Source organism: Camelina sativa, chromosome 6, assembly GCF_000633955.1.
Source record: "Camelina sativa cultivar DH55 chromosome 6, Cs, whole genome shotgun sequence".
Classification (NCBI taxonomy): Eukaryota; Viridiplantae; Streptophyta; class Magnoliopsida; order Brassicales; family Brassicaceae; genus Camelina; species Camelina sativa.
In genome coordinates this window covers 8,277,944-8,292,885 of record NC_025690.1, presented here as the reverse complement: position 1 = coordinate 8,292,885, position 14,942 = coordinate 8,277,944, and positions in this window count along the sequence as shown.

Sequence of the window (14,942 nt, the reverse complement as noted above, 5' to 3'; positions counted from 1 at the left end):
CTACAACTGAACATGATAATCATCGGACGACCAGTTCGGATAATTGGTACCAAGATGAGAGGTCCACATAAGAAGAAAGAGCTGGAATTGATCCAAGTTGTATGGGATTGTGAAGGAGTAGAGGAAATAACTTGGGAACCAGATGAAGTCATGAAAGTAAATTTCAAGAAATGGTTTGATAAGAGAGAAGTTCCTTGGAAGGAAAGCAAAGATTCGAGGACGAATCGACCTTAAGTAGGGGAGAAATGTAACGACCAGCTCCCTCGGTGACGGCGGTACATGGGATGGCACGTACGCAGTACATGGGATGGTATGTACGCGGTACATGGGATGGTACGTACGTGGTACATGGGATGGTACGTGAGATGGTATGTACGCGGTACATGAGATGGTACGTACGCGGTACGACAATCAGTGCCGAGAAGTACCAAGAGCGGTACGACAATCAGTGCTGAGAGCGGTACGGTAATTTGTGCTGATATATGCCAATAGCGATACGGTAACCAGCCGATATGGATCGATAGCGGTACAAACCTCGGGACAAGAATAGAACGAATCATGGTCCGTCAAGGACGATGGCCATGAGTTGATAGTCGAGACTACTGAAGTAGTGAACAGATGTTTGAACTGAAGAAAAGGAAGTCCTTGGCTTACCTTGTAGATAATGCAAGCATGCAAGTTTCTGGAAGATTTTGGTACTTAGTCTTAGTGACAGTCTGAGTGATAGTGGGAGTGAAAGTCCTAGTGATGGTGATAGTGATAGTGAAGTAGAACTATCCGGTAATGGTCGCATCGGTGAACGATGGATTGGGCCGATGGACGAGGATGGATTGGTCGGGGACTCAGAAATCTTGCGAAGATTTAAACCGACTATGGGAAAGGAAACCCGAGAGGAATGAAAACTCGCAGAAAAGGCAAATTTGGTCGGATAAGGATACATGCGAAAAACATGGGAAGTTAGGGAACGATAAGGCTTATGGTGTCGAGGCAACTCGAGACGGTTTAGTCGACTCTATATAAAGGATAGAAACCCTTAGAGAAATTCCCTAGAGTTCGCATAAGACGTTTTTAGCCGCCGCAAGAGGGAAAGAGGAGTTTCCATAGAGTTGGCCGAGAATTTCCTAAGTCTAGATCGAGAGAAGAACGGTAAATCTTCTTCCACCTTGATCCGTTGATAGTATATGGTTCATACATTGCTGGTTAACAATGTAGATATGTCCGTGTAGAGGCGGGGATCAGATTTAGGCATAGGAACTAAGAGTTTAACACCGTAGGTCGAAACCGAAGGTGAGTGCGTGATTGTGGCCGAGTTCTATGGTCGATCTCTTGACCAATGGTTATTTAGTCTTGATTGCTTGCTTGTCTTGTTAATGTTTTAATTGCAATAATTTGGAAGTTGGTCTAAACAGTTTGGACAGCTATCCCATGGTTCTTTGACATGCATGACTTGATTAAACTAACCTATGTTGGATTGAGATTATTGAACTGAGCCTAGTGAGACGGGATGACCGCTCCACTAAGCAAACCTGTTTGCTTACGCCTCCTTTTTATGGACGCGGGAAAAGAAAGGTATGATGTCCAGGATTTTAGTGGCTGACCAGCTCGTGTGACCGAGGCAAGGGAGGAAGAGGATGGTTGGCTTGGGTAGTTTTAATTATGGCTTGATATTTTTATCGATTGTATCATTATCATGCATGGGTGTTAAGAATTATTGAACCTTTAAATTAATGGATGTGTATTTTTAAGTTATTAAACCTGTTATATAGATCCGTTGTTGTAAATTGTGAAACAAACAAGTAGAAAATTAATAGGCCCTAAAAAAAAAATTATCGGCTTGTGCGGCCATGTACGGGATTTTAGGGACGGGGTCTTACATTATCCACAATGAGGGGTTAGGATCGATGCCCTGTAGGGCCAGCTTGGGGTCTGTTTGGGCGGCTAGCGGTGGGCTATTGGGGTCCGCGGGATGGGTTGTCACAGTTAGCTCCAAAGCACTTTGACAGTTAAACAAGGAGAGGTTGGTTTACTAAAGGAAGGTAGTGAAGGGTATGAAAAGGTTCTTAACTCTCACAAGCCTATTGGTGATGAAAGAGACTTCCTTGAGTTGAAAGAGAAAATGGTGTATTCAGTTGAAGTGCACTCAAATGAAGATTGGAGTGAGCTTAAAGCACCCAAGATTGAACGTAAACCACTCCCTAAGGGGCTAAGGTATGCTTTTCTAGGTAAAAACTCTACTTATCCTGTCATTATCAATGAAGAACTTAGTGGAGAAGAAACTGAAACCCTATTAGGTGAATTAAAAAAAGTATAGAAGAGCTATTGGTTATTCACTTGATGATATCAAGGGAATTTCTGTAACTCTTTGTATTCATAGAATTCATTTAGATGATGAATCAATGACTTCCATTGAACCACAAAGAAGTTTAAACCCTAACTTAAGAGATGTGGTGAGGAAAGAGATTCTTAAGCTCCTTGATGCTGGTATCATATATCATATACCGGATAGTACATGGGTTTCACATGTACATGTGGTGCAAAAGAAAGGAGGAGTTACTGTTGTTAAAAATGATAAAGATGAGCTAATTACTACTAGAACTATAACTGGGCATCGCATGTGTATTGATTATAGGAGACTTAATGCTGCATCTAGAAAAAAAAACACTTTCCTTTACCATTTATTTATCAAATGTTAGAGAGGCTTGCTAGTCACACTCATTCCAGTTTCTTTCAAATCCCCATACATCCCAATGATCAAGAAAAGACTACTTTCACATGTCTCTATGGTACTTTTGCTTATAGAAGGATGCCATTTGGATTATGTAATGCTCCAGCTACTTTCCAAAGATGCATGATGTCAATTTTCTCTGATCTAATTGAGGATGTTGTGGAGGTTTTCATGGATGACTTCTCCGTCTATGGAGATTCTTTTTCTGGTTGCCTTTCTAATTTGTGCAGGGTCTTAAAGAGATGTGAGGAAACAAATTTGGTTTTAAATTGGGAGAAGTGTCACTTCATGGTGAAAGAAGGAATTGTGTTGGGGCATAAGATTTCAGAAAAAGACATTGAAGTTGATAGAGCTAAGATTGATGTGATGATCATTCTAGTACCACCAAATTCAGTCAAGGGGATAAGAAGTGTTTTTGGGGAATGTTTAGCAAAGAAGGATGCTTAACCAAGGCTTTTGAGATGGATATTGCTACTTCAAGAGTTTGCTTTGGAGATTAAAGACAAGAAGGGTATTGAGAATGGAGTGGATGATCATCTATCAAGGTTAAGGATTGACAATGAGATCCCAATCAATGATGCACTTCCTGAAGAGCAGATAATGGCAATCCAACTCCTTGAAAAGAGACATGAGACCTGGAAAAAGCTTATAGAAGTCATGAGGTCGGAAGAGAATGGTCCATGGTATGCTGATTATGTTAACTATCTTGCTTGTGGTCTTGAGCCACCAAATTTAGTTGGTTATGCAAGGTAGAAGTTCTTCAAGGACATCAACAACTACTATTTGGATGCACCTTACCTCTACACACTTTTTAAAGACAAGATTTACAGAAGATGTGTTGCTAAAGAATAGATAGAAGGGTTAGTAGAAGCAAGATATGTTGATGAAGGTTGGGACCTAGTGGAGAACTTGGCTCAATCTGATGGCAATTATAATGAGGAATATGATCGCTCTGTGCGATCTACGGGAGAGGAAGATGCCAAGTACAAGAGGGACATGAAAGCCCTCAATGACAAGCTCGACAAGCTCCTCAACCAGCAGCAGCATGTTCATGCACTATCTGAGGAAGAGCAGTTTTTACAACAAGATGGGGAAACTGTACAGATAGAGGATGTTCACTACATCAACAATCAAGGAGGTTACAACAAAGGGTACAACAACTACAAGCCCAATCCGAATCTATCTTATCGGAACCCAAATGTTGCCAACCCTCAGGACCAAACTTACCCATCTACGGTTCAAGGGAACCAGGTACAACAGAAGCCTTTCGCCCAGTACAATCAAGGCTCCACACCTAAGCAGCAGTACTCTGGCAACTACAACCAACCACCTGGATTCCAACAACCTCAAGGTCCGCAAAACCAATCACAAGAAGCTGAGTTACGCGGCCTACTTCAGCAAATGATTCAGAATCAGGCTTCAGCATCTATGGACATCGCAAAACGGTTTGTAGAGATGAGGAACAAGATCGACTCAGGCTATAATGATTTGAATGCCAAGTACGAATTGCTCAATACTAAGGTTCGATATCTAGAAGGCCACCACAACAACCAACCGGCTCCAAAGATCAACCAACTCCTAGGGAAAGCGNAAGGAGGTTACAACAAAGGGTACAACAACTACAAGCCCAATCCGAATCTATCTTATCGGAACCCAAATGTTGCCAACCCTCAGGACCAAACTTACCCATCTACGGTTCAAGGGAACCAGGTACAACAGAAGCCTTTCGCCCAGTACAATCAAGGCTCCACACCTAAGCAGCAGTACTCTGGCAACTACAACCAACCACCTGGATTCCAACAACCTCAAGGTCCNATGTGAAGAAGGGGATTAAGAGGCCAACCATTGATGGTCAAGCTTTTTCCACTAAGACAAAGCAGAGAAAAGTCAAACATCTTGAGGAAGTCAACACCGCATTTGCCTTGGAACCTGGACAAAACCTGGAGAATCAGTTGAACCAGCCTGATTCCAGAACCTCTCTNACAAGCTCCTCAACCAGCAGCAGCATGTTCATGCACTATCTGAGGAAGAGCAGTTTTTACAACAAGATGGGGAAACTGTACAGATAGAGGATGTTCACTACATCAACAATCAAGGAGGTTACAACAAAGGGTACAACAACTACAAGCCCAATCCGAATCTATCTTATCGGAACCCAAATGTTGCCAACCCTCAGGACCAAACTTACCCATCTACGGTTCAAGGGAACCAGGTACAACAGAAGCCTTTCGCCCAGTACAATCAAGGCTCCACACCTAAGCAGCAGTACTCTGGCAACTACAACCAACCACCTGGATTCCAACAACCTCAAGGTCCGCAAAACCAATCACAAGAAGCTGAGTTACGCGGCCTACTTCAGCAAATGATTCAGAATCAGGCTTCAGCATCTATGGACATCGCAAAACGGTTTGTAGAGATGAGGAACAAGATCGACTCAGGCTATAATGATTTGAATGCCAAGTACGAATTGCTCAATACTAAGGTTCGATATCTAGAAGGCCACCACAACAACCAACCGGCTCCAAAGATCAACCAACTCCTAGGGAAAGCGGTTCAAAACCCTAAGGATTACGCCACTGCCCAAGCCATCTTCCTTGATGATGACTATGAGGATTACCTCACTGAGGTATTAAACCATACGCCACTGTCAGTTGCTAACAAGATGGGATTCACCAGCATTAAACCAAGTAGTCTGTATTTGGTTGCTTCCACTGGGGGCGAGAATGTGTATCCACCTCCAAAGCCGGACGATGAAAAGATCGACAAGAAGAGGAAGAAAGGTGTTAATGAGTCACCTACCAAGAAGCAACCAAAGCAAAAGAAAAGAATTATTTGACTTGTGGGAATCTAATACTAATAGTTAGAGATAATCACATAGCTCATAGAACAGTCAGACATCCTATTGGGATCCTAGAAGACTTTCCACTCAGGATTGGAAGGGTGGAAGTCCCTACAGATTTCATGATCCTTGATATGGATAAGGAATCATACGATCCGCTGATCCTAGGAAGACGATTCTTGGCAACAGTAGGCGATGTGATTGAGGTGAAGCAAGGAAAGATCAGAATTGAGTATGGTGAGCACTTTAAGATGGAGTTTGATGTAAGAAGGGGATTAAGAGACCGACTATTGATTGTCAAGCTTTTTCCACTAAGACAAAGCAGAGAAAAGTCAAACATCTTGAGGAAGTCAACACCGCATTTGCCTTGGAACCTGGACAAAACCTGGAGAATCAGTTGAACCAGCCTGATTCCAGAACCTCTCTCTGAAAGAACCCATGCTTAAGGAGCATGAAGAGTCAAGCTTAGTGACTTTAAACAAGCTCACATGGGAGGAAGTCTCAAAGGTATCTTTTAATTCTAGTTTATTTATTTTATTTTATTTATTTTTCTCTTTTTGCAAAAAAAAAAAAATGGAAAAGTTAAAAAGGGAAATTGAGGAACCCAAGGGTCAACCCGACACCGTACTCGACGCGCCTGATCGTGTCCCTGCTCGTGTGGCGAGTGGAGTCCGAATTCCACAAGCCAAGCCCACTCTCGGCGAAGCCCACCAACCAACCCTAGCTTATTTAAGGGTTTTGAAACCCTTCTCCCTCATTATCACCTATAAGTTTCCCTCAACCATAAACTTTTGAGTTTCCATAGTTTCTACTCTCTCTCGATCTCAAGTCTCATTCGATTTCTTTGGGAACTAACCATATTAACCTTAAGGCTTAGCTTTTTCTTCTCAAGGATTCAAACATGGAGTCAAACGCGAAAACCTACCAAAGGAAGGGGACAAGATCAACCTCCGCCGCTGCTGCAACCGGAGTTGATGTCGTCGAACCTCGAGAATCCCAAGGGAGAGGAAACGTTCCGCATTCCCAACCGCTGGCTGGACGTTTTTCTTCCCCAACCTGATCATCCACCCGATCTGGTGCTCTAGCAACTGATCGTGTACACCGTCGAGTTCGCTCACCGAGTCCAATGGCGAGTGCTATTCGACGATCTCCCCGACGTAGGGACCTGTCTACGTCTGAAAGAACCCTTACCGACCCCATGGAGGTCGATTCTGATGTTGGTGGAGAAGAGCAAGGGGAGATCCAAACCTCTCGATCAAGGAGCAGAGCTGCGGTTGCAAGAGGGAAGAGACCGGCTTCAGAGAAGGCTGAGAAGGTAGCTGAGAGAGCAGCTGAGGAAGAGGATCAACAAGGAGAGGAGGAGAACCGAAAGAGAGAAGAGGAGCAGAGAGAGAGAACACGCCAAGCCTCGCGGAGGCTAAAGCAAAAGGAGGTGGAGACTCCGGCAAGATTCTTCAAAGTCTTCCGGAAGATGAGCTTCGTTGGTACCTGATACCCTCATCGTGAGACCATGAAGCAGTTGGGGATCGCTCGAGATGTTGAGTTCTTGTTTGACATGTGCCACCTGGGCCAAATGATGCGATCCCACCTTGAAGCATATGAGGAGGACCACCCGACCCTGCTACCCGATGGGGGGATCGGGTTCATCACCTTTTCCGTGAGAAACAAAGAGTACCGGCTCACTTTCAAGGAGATGGAGAAGCTGTATGGTTTCAACGCTGGTGATGGAGAAGGAATGGAGGTTAGCAAGGAGGAAATGAGGTCCATATGGCTGACAATAGGAGACAAGCTCCCCTACAAGTCCACAAGCTCCTCAAGTAAGGAGCCATGTCTTGAGGTATTTTCACAAGTCCCTCGCATGCACTCTTTTTGCTAGAAAGGAGACTGGGAATGTGAATGACCACGAGCTCCAGCTGCTGGATGTTGCATTGTGTGGAGTTTTGGACAATGCTAGGGATGGTACACCGCTAGTTGGAGATGTTGCAGATACTGGCATGGTGTTTGTGCTGCTCGATCAATTCCTCTACCTCAAGTTATGGGCCGTTAAGAGAAGAGAAGGAGGCGGAGAAATCTCCATTGGAGGATTGGTCACACCGATCTTGATGGCATGCGATGTGCCCTTGAAAGGAGTGGTACACAATCCTAGATGGCTGAACGTAGATTACCTCGTGCTGGCGAGATTCTTGGCCTATGAGAGGCCTAACAACATGACGCTCTTCAAGTTCGTCCACCCAACCGCCGGAGCCGCTCAAATGATCCTACCCAATGTAATATGCACCAAGGTTTGGCTAGGAGACAACATCGACTTTGCACCGCCCTTGGAGGAGCTGTACAACCCGAAGGAGGAATCCGAAGCTGAGAAGAGAGAGGAAACCGGTCAAAGACAGGGAGATAGCTCGGAAGATTTTGATTTTGAGGAGTATGTGTGTTCTCAAAAGCAACCAGTTGGGGTGAGGGAATCCCACAAGAGAATCGGATGGCTGAAGAGGATGAACAAGTATTTGGTGAGAAAGGTGAAGGATCTCACCGGTTTAGTGAAGACTATGGGAGGTCAGATCAATGAGCTGCAAGACAAGGCAAGCTGCGCCTCAGCTCCTAACTCGGCATACGCACCAACTTGGATGGGGAGGAGCGACCGCTAGGAGGAACTCGAGGACTGCCACCTCCAGAGACCTACCGAGCATCAACATACCAACCCCAAGCAGAGGGAGATGTCACCCGACCAGAATCATCGCGGAGAAGCCTTTCAGACGCCTATCTCATGCCTAACCCCATGGGATACACGATGCACTACCCGATGCACACAATCGGGTGATCATTCAGTATTTTTCCCTCCGCCTTACCAGATGTTATACACGATGCCTTATACGATGCACCATGCGAGTGGATATACGGGTGAGCATTCTGGACCTCTTCCGCCATACCCATCATACTACCCGATTCCCTACCCAATGAGCTACGCGGTACCCCCCTCGATCAACCCCTCGGATGCTGGTCCGAATAAGTCGTCCGTGCATATCACCAAGCTCTCCGACGAGCAAACACCGGCACCTGCTGAAGCCAGAGACGACCCTGGCTACACGTTGGCGAGTATGGAGGCTGCTGCAACCTCCTTCTTCACCAACCCATGAGGTACCAAATTCATCCAACTTTTGTACATAACATTGCATTTAGTTTTATTTCATTTTGTGTGATTCTTGGATTCTTTTTCCGACTTTTATTGCACAGAGACTGTGTAATTTAAGTTTAGGGGAGGGTCCTAGAATGTATTTAAAATTGNAAGAAGAGGAAGAAAGGTGTTAATGAGTCACCTACCAAGAAGCAACCAAAGCAAAAGAAAAGAATTATTTGACTTGTGGGAATCTAATACTAATAGTTAGAGATAATCACATAGCTCATAGAACAGTCAGACATCCTATTGGGATCCTAGAAGACTTTCCACTCAGGATTGGAAGGGTGGAAGTCCCTACAGATTTCATGATCCTTGATATGGATAAGGAATCATACGATCCGCTGATCCTAGGAAGACGATTCTTGGCAACAGTAGGCGATGTGATTGAGGTGAAGCAAGGAAAGATCAGAATTGAGTATGGTGAGCACTTTAAGATGGAGTTTGATGTAAGAAGGGGATTAAGAGACCGACTATTGATTGTCAAGCTTTTTCCACTAAGACAAAGCAGAGAAAAGTCAAACATCTTGAGGAAGTCAACACCGCATTTGCCTTGGAACCTGGACAAAACCTGGAGAATCAGTTGAACCAGCCTGATTCCAGAACCTCTCTCTGAAAGAACCCATGCTTAAGGAGCATGAAGAGTCAAGCTTAGTGACTTTAAACAAGCTCACATGGGAGGAAGTCTCAAAGGTATCTTTTAATTCTAGTTTATTTATTTTATTTTATTTATTTTTCTCTTTTTGCAAAAAAAAAAAAATGGAAAAGTTAAAAAGGGAAATTGAGGAACCCAAGGGTCAACCCGACACCGTACTCGACGCGCCTGATCGTGTCCCTGCTCGTGTGGCGAGTGGAGTCCGAATTCCACAAGCCAAGCCCACTCTCGGCGAAGCCCACCAACCAACCCTAGCTTATTTAAGGGTTTTGAAACCCTTCTCCCTCATTATCACCTATAAGTTTCCCTCAACCATAAACTTTTGAGTTTCCATAGTTTCTACTCTCTCTCGATCTCAAGTCTCATTCGATTTCTTTGGGAACTAACCATATTAACCTTAAGGCTTAGCTTTTTCTTCTCAAGGATTCAAACATGGAGTCAAACGCGAAAACCTACCAAAGGAAGGGGACAAGATCAACCTCCGCCGCTGCTGCAACCGGAGTTGATGTCGTCGAACCTCGAGAATCCCAAGGGAGAGGAAACGTTCCGCATTCCCAACCGCTGGCTGGACGTTTTTCTTCCCCAACCTGATCATCCACCCGATCTGGTGCTCTAGCAACTGATCGTGTACACCGTCGAGTTCGCTCACCGAGTCCAATGGCGAGTGCTATTCGACGATCTCCCCGACGTAGGGACCTGTCTACGTCTGAAAGAACCCTTACCGACCCCATGGAGGTCGATTCTGATGTTGGTGGAGAAGAGCAAGGGGAGATCCAAACCTCTCGATCAAGGAGCAGAGCTGCGGTTGCAAGAGGGAAGAGACCGGCTTCAGAGAAGGCTGAGAAGGTAGCTGAGAGAGCAGCTGAGGAAGAGGATCAACAAGGAGAGGAGGAGAACCGAAAGAGAGAAGAGGAGCAGAGAGAGAGAACACGCCAAGCCTCGCGGAGGCTAAAGCAAAAGGAGGTGGAGACTCCGGCAAGATTCTTCAAAGTCTTCCGGAAGATGAGCTTCGTTGGTACCTGATACCCTCATCGTGAGACCATGAAGCAGTTGGGGATCGCTCGAGATGTTGAGTTCTTGTTTGACATGTGCCACCTGGGCCAAATGATGCGATCCCACCTTGAAGCATATGAGGAGGACCACCCGACCCTGCTACCCGATGGGGGGATCGGGTTCATCACCTTTTCCGTGAGAAACAAAGAGTACCGGCTCACTTTCAAGGAGATGGAGAAGCTGTATGGTTTCAACGCTGGTGATGGAGAAGGAATGGAGGTTAGCAAGGAGGAAATGAGGTCCATATGGCTGACAATAGGAGACAAGCTCCCCTACAAGTCCACAAGCTCCTCAAGTAAGGAGCCATGTCTTGAGGTATTTTCACAAGTCCCTCGCATGCACTCTTTTTGCTAGAAAGGAGACTGGGAATGTGAATGACCACGAGCTCCAGCTGCTGGATGTTGCATTGTGTGGAGTTTTGGACAATGCTAGGGATGGTACACCGCTAGTTGGAGATGTTGCAGATACTGGCATGGTGTTTGTGCTGCTCGATCAATTCCTCTACCTCAAGTTATGGGCCGTTAAGAGAAGAGAAGGAGGCGGAGAAATCTCCATTGGAGGATTGGTCACACCGATCTTGATGGCATGCGATGTGCCCTTGAAAGGAGTGGTACACAATCCTAGATGGCTGAACGTAGATTACCTCGTGCTGGCGAGATTCTTGGCCTATGAGAGGCCTAACAACATGACGCTCTTCAAGTTCGTCCACCCAACCGCCGGAGCCGCTCAAATGATCCTACCCAATGTAATATGCACCAAGGTTTGGCTAGGAGACAACATCGACTTTGCACCGCCCTTGGAGGAGCTGTACAACCCGAAGGAGGAATCCGAAGCTGAGAAGAGAGAGGAAACCGGTCAAAGACAGGGAGATAGCTCGGAAGATTTCGATTTTGAGGAGTATGTGTGTTCTCAAAAGCAACCAGTTGGGGTGAGGGAATCCCACAAGAGAATCGGATGGCTGAAGAGGATGAACAAGTATTTGGTGAGAAAGGTGAAGGATCTCACCGGTTTAGTGAAGACTATGGGAGGTCAGATCAATGAGCTGCAAGACAAGGCAAGCTGCGCCTCAGCTCCTAACTCGGCATACGCACCAACTTGGATGGGGAGGAGCGACCGCTAGGAGGAACTCGAGGACTGCCACCTCCAGAGACCTACCGAGCATCAACATACCAACCCCAAGCAGAGGGAGATGTCACCCGACCAGAATCATCGCGGAGAAGCCTTTCAGACGCCTATCTCATGCCTAACCCCATGGGATACACGATGCACTACCCGATGCACACAATCGGGTGATCATTCAGTATTTTTCCCTCCGCCTTACCAGATGTTATACACGATGCCTTATACGATGCACCATGCGAGTGGATATACGGGTGAGCATTCTGGACCTCTTCCGCCATACCCATCATACTACCCGATTCCCTACCCAATGAGCTACGCGGTACCCCCCTCGATCAACCCCTCGGATGCTGGTCCGAATAAGTCGTCCGTGCATATCACCAAGCTCTCCGACGAGCAAACACCGGCACCTGCTGAAGCCAGAGACGACCCTGGCTACACGTTGGCGAGTATGGAGGCTGCTGCAACCTCCTTCTTCACCAACCCATGAGGTACCAAATTCATCCAACTTTTGTACATAACATTGCATTTAGTTTTATTTCATTTTGTGTGATTCTTGGATTCTTTTTCCGACTTTTATTGCACAGAGACTGTGTAATTTAAGTTTAGGGGAGGGTCCTAGAATGTATTTAAAATTGTATTTTATTTTCTTAATTTTTTTATTTTAAGTTTTTGCATGCTAGTTTTATTGATTTGAGTCTGCATCTATGTGCATTGAAAAACCCAAAAAATTTTGAAAAATTAAAAAAAAAAAAAAAAAAAAAAAAAAAAAAAAAGAGTGTTCATGTAGTTGCATTTACATATTAGGATTGAGTCTAGTTTGCTTCATATAGGATTGTTTCATATGCATCTTAGGGGAAAATGATTAAAATTACCTTATTTAAAACCAAACCTTAGGATTGAAGCTATAGCTCTTAATCACAGTTCATTGTTGCTAAATCAATCTTTGGAAAAAATGAAAAATCTTTGTTTAGAACATTGTGTCTTTTGAATGCTTCATCCACTTGTTTCAACATCTCTATATTATTGGACTTAATTTGAACTTAAATTGTCTTGCTTATGGAATTTGAATACTTGCTCATGGTAACTCTAAACTCGGGTTAGCACTCCATTTTACCAATCTTTTTCGTTTAACCTGATTTATTTGTCCTACCCATGAACCAAAGCCTTTCTTTCAAACCTTGTTGTGAATTGTTGAGTAAGGCCTTTTTCATTGTGTTATAGGTTGTAAAACCTTGAGAGTATTGAGAACGACAAAGAACTGCCTCTTGATTTAGCTAAGTTAGAATTTAAACTAGCTAATAGATTCGGTTTTGAAAGATAGGTGGTTAGAATGTTTATTTGGGGTTGGGTTGAGGAGTATATAAAAAAAAAAAAAGAAGTCCCTAAGGTTAGAATCAATTAGCTCTAAGTCTCTAAGTAAAATATATATATATATATATATATATATAATAAGAGAAAAAGTGTTTGCTATAGTCTCCTAGAAAGAAAGAAAAAAAATATAAACATATTAGGAGTTTAGCAAAGGAAGAAAAGAAAAAAAAAGAGAGAAGAGAGCTAGAAGTTTAAAGTTTAAACCTTAGGGAGTAAAAAAAAGAGAGAAAAAGAGTTAAAATCAAGGATGTGGGTAGTATAATTCTAGGGGTTTGAAAAAAAAAAAAAGAGAAAGAAAGTGAATGAGAAAAGGGTAGATTATCAAGAGTTAAGCTTTGTATGCCCAAATTGTTCTCAATCTTAGATAGTTTTCACAACTGTCTAGCATTCCTTCTTTTGAGAGAAAACCACCCAAAGAATTTGTTTGAAACCACCTTACTAAAAAGCCTTACCCTTGAAACCGATTGAGCTTGATTCATCTTCCATTTGCAATAATTCGCCAGACACTTAATTGAATGTGAAAGAGATGTTCTTTACTTTTAGATGGAGGTTGAACTAGATCGATGCATGGTAATAAGCATAGAAAAATATTTGTAAGTATGTTGATTGATCTTAGCACCATTAAAATATCTTCAAGGACTATAGCTTGAATCCTTCGCTTATCATATAAAGGTTATGAGTCCCCATTTTCAAACCGCACCCTCCTACTTCCTTGCTAGAGGACTAGCAAGAATTAAGTTTGGGGGTCTGATAACTCTCAAATTTACATGTTTTTAGCATCCTTTTTTGTCCAAATTTTGCATTGTTCATACCCTTAACTTAGCATTTTTAGGTCATTAACTGTAGGAATTCACTTTTAGGCCATTTAGGGTGTTGCATTTTTGCATTTGCATATTTTGGATGAAAACAGGTGCTTAAGAGCCTCAAATGGGAAAAAACAAGGACAAACCCGAGCATGTACCCGAAGGAGTCATCGAGCTGGAAGAAAAATTCAGAACCCCAACACGATCGAGGAGGATCCAAGAGCATGAAGAACAACCCGAGGATCTACTCGAGGACGAACTCGACCACATCCTCGTGTACCACATCGGGTAGACCCTCGGGCAGGACTGGGAAGCTAGGGTTAATGGGTTTCAATATATAAACCCCCTCTTCTCCCACTCGCCCTAGCACACCGCAGACCCTCAGAACAGAGAGCGAGAGCTTCTGGGAGAGATTGAGAGCGACTCAAAACTCTTTTCTCTTTTGTTAGGAATTATTTTTATTTCTTTTGGATTTTTCTCTTAGATTTCTACTCTATACTCTTCTACTCTACTTCTACTTTTAATATAATGCAATTTTCGTTTATCTATGCTTTTATGTTTTCTACAATGAGATCTGAGTAGTGTAGTAAAGTTTCTAGGGATGGGATAGACAATTTTGTGTTCTTGATCGGTTAGGATGTCTTAGCTTTTATATTTATGTTTTATAAATTTTGTTCTAGATTGGTGTTCTTAATGTTATCAACAGACTGAGAGGTTGAGATTAGATCTACGGTGTTTTACCATCGAGAGGTGTAGATGAAATGCTCGAATCAATCAATACTAGAGATTTACTCACTTAGCCTAAGAGATTAGATGTGTAAGGGGTTAATTGACAATACTGGATCGGTTTGGATTGCCTGCTTGGTCATGTTTCTTCAACGAGAGTTGAGTAGGGAAGTGATTAAGGTTGATTGTTTCTATCACGAGAGTGTTTTAACAAGATTTTAGAGATTCATTGTCTAGGGAATATCTGCTTGAGGTATGTAGGACATCCGTACTGGTTAGGATTACTTAGGAGTCGAGTACCCTATCCTTAGAAGCTTTCGTATTTCGATTGTTTGCATTTTTATTCATTACTCGATCACTTACCCGAACAGGTACACGATCACCTGCTTCAAGTAGCCCTTCCAACTGTTCTTGTTTTCTTTCTTTACACGATGAAACTTGTATCTTTCTTGGTGTGTGAAATGGAATGTGAATGAATG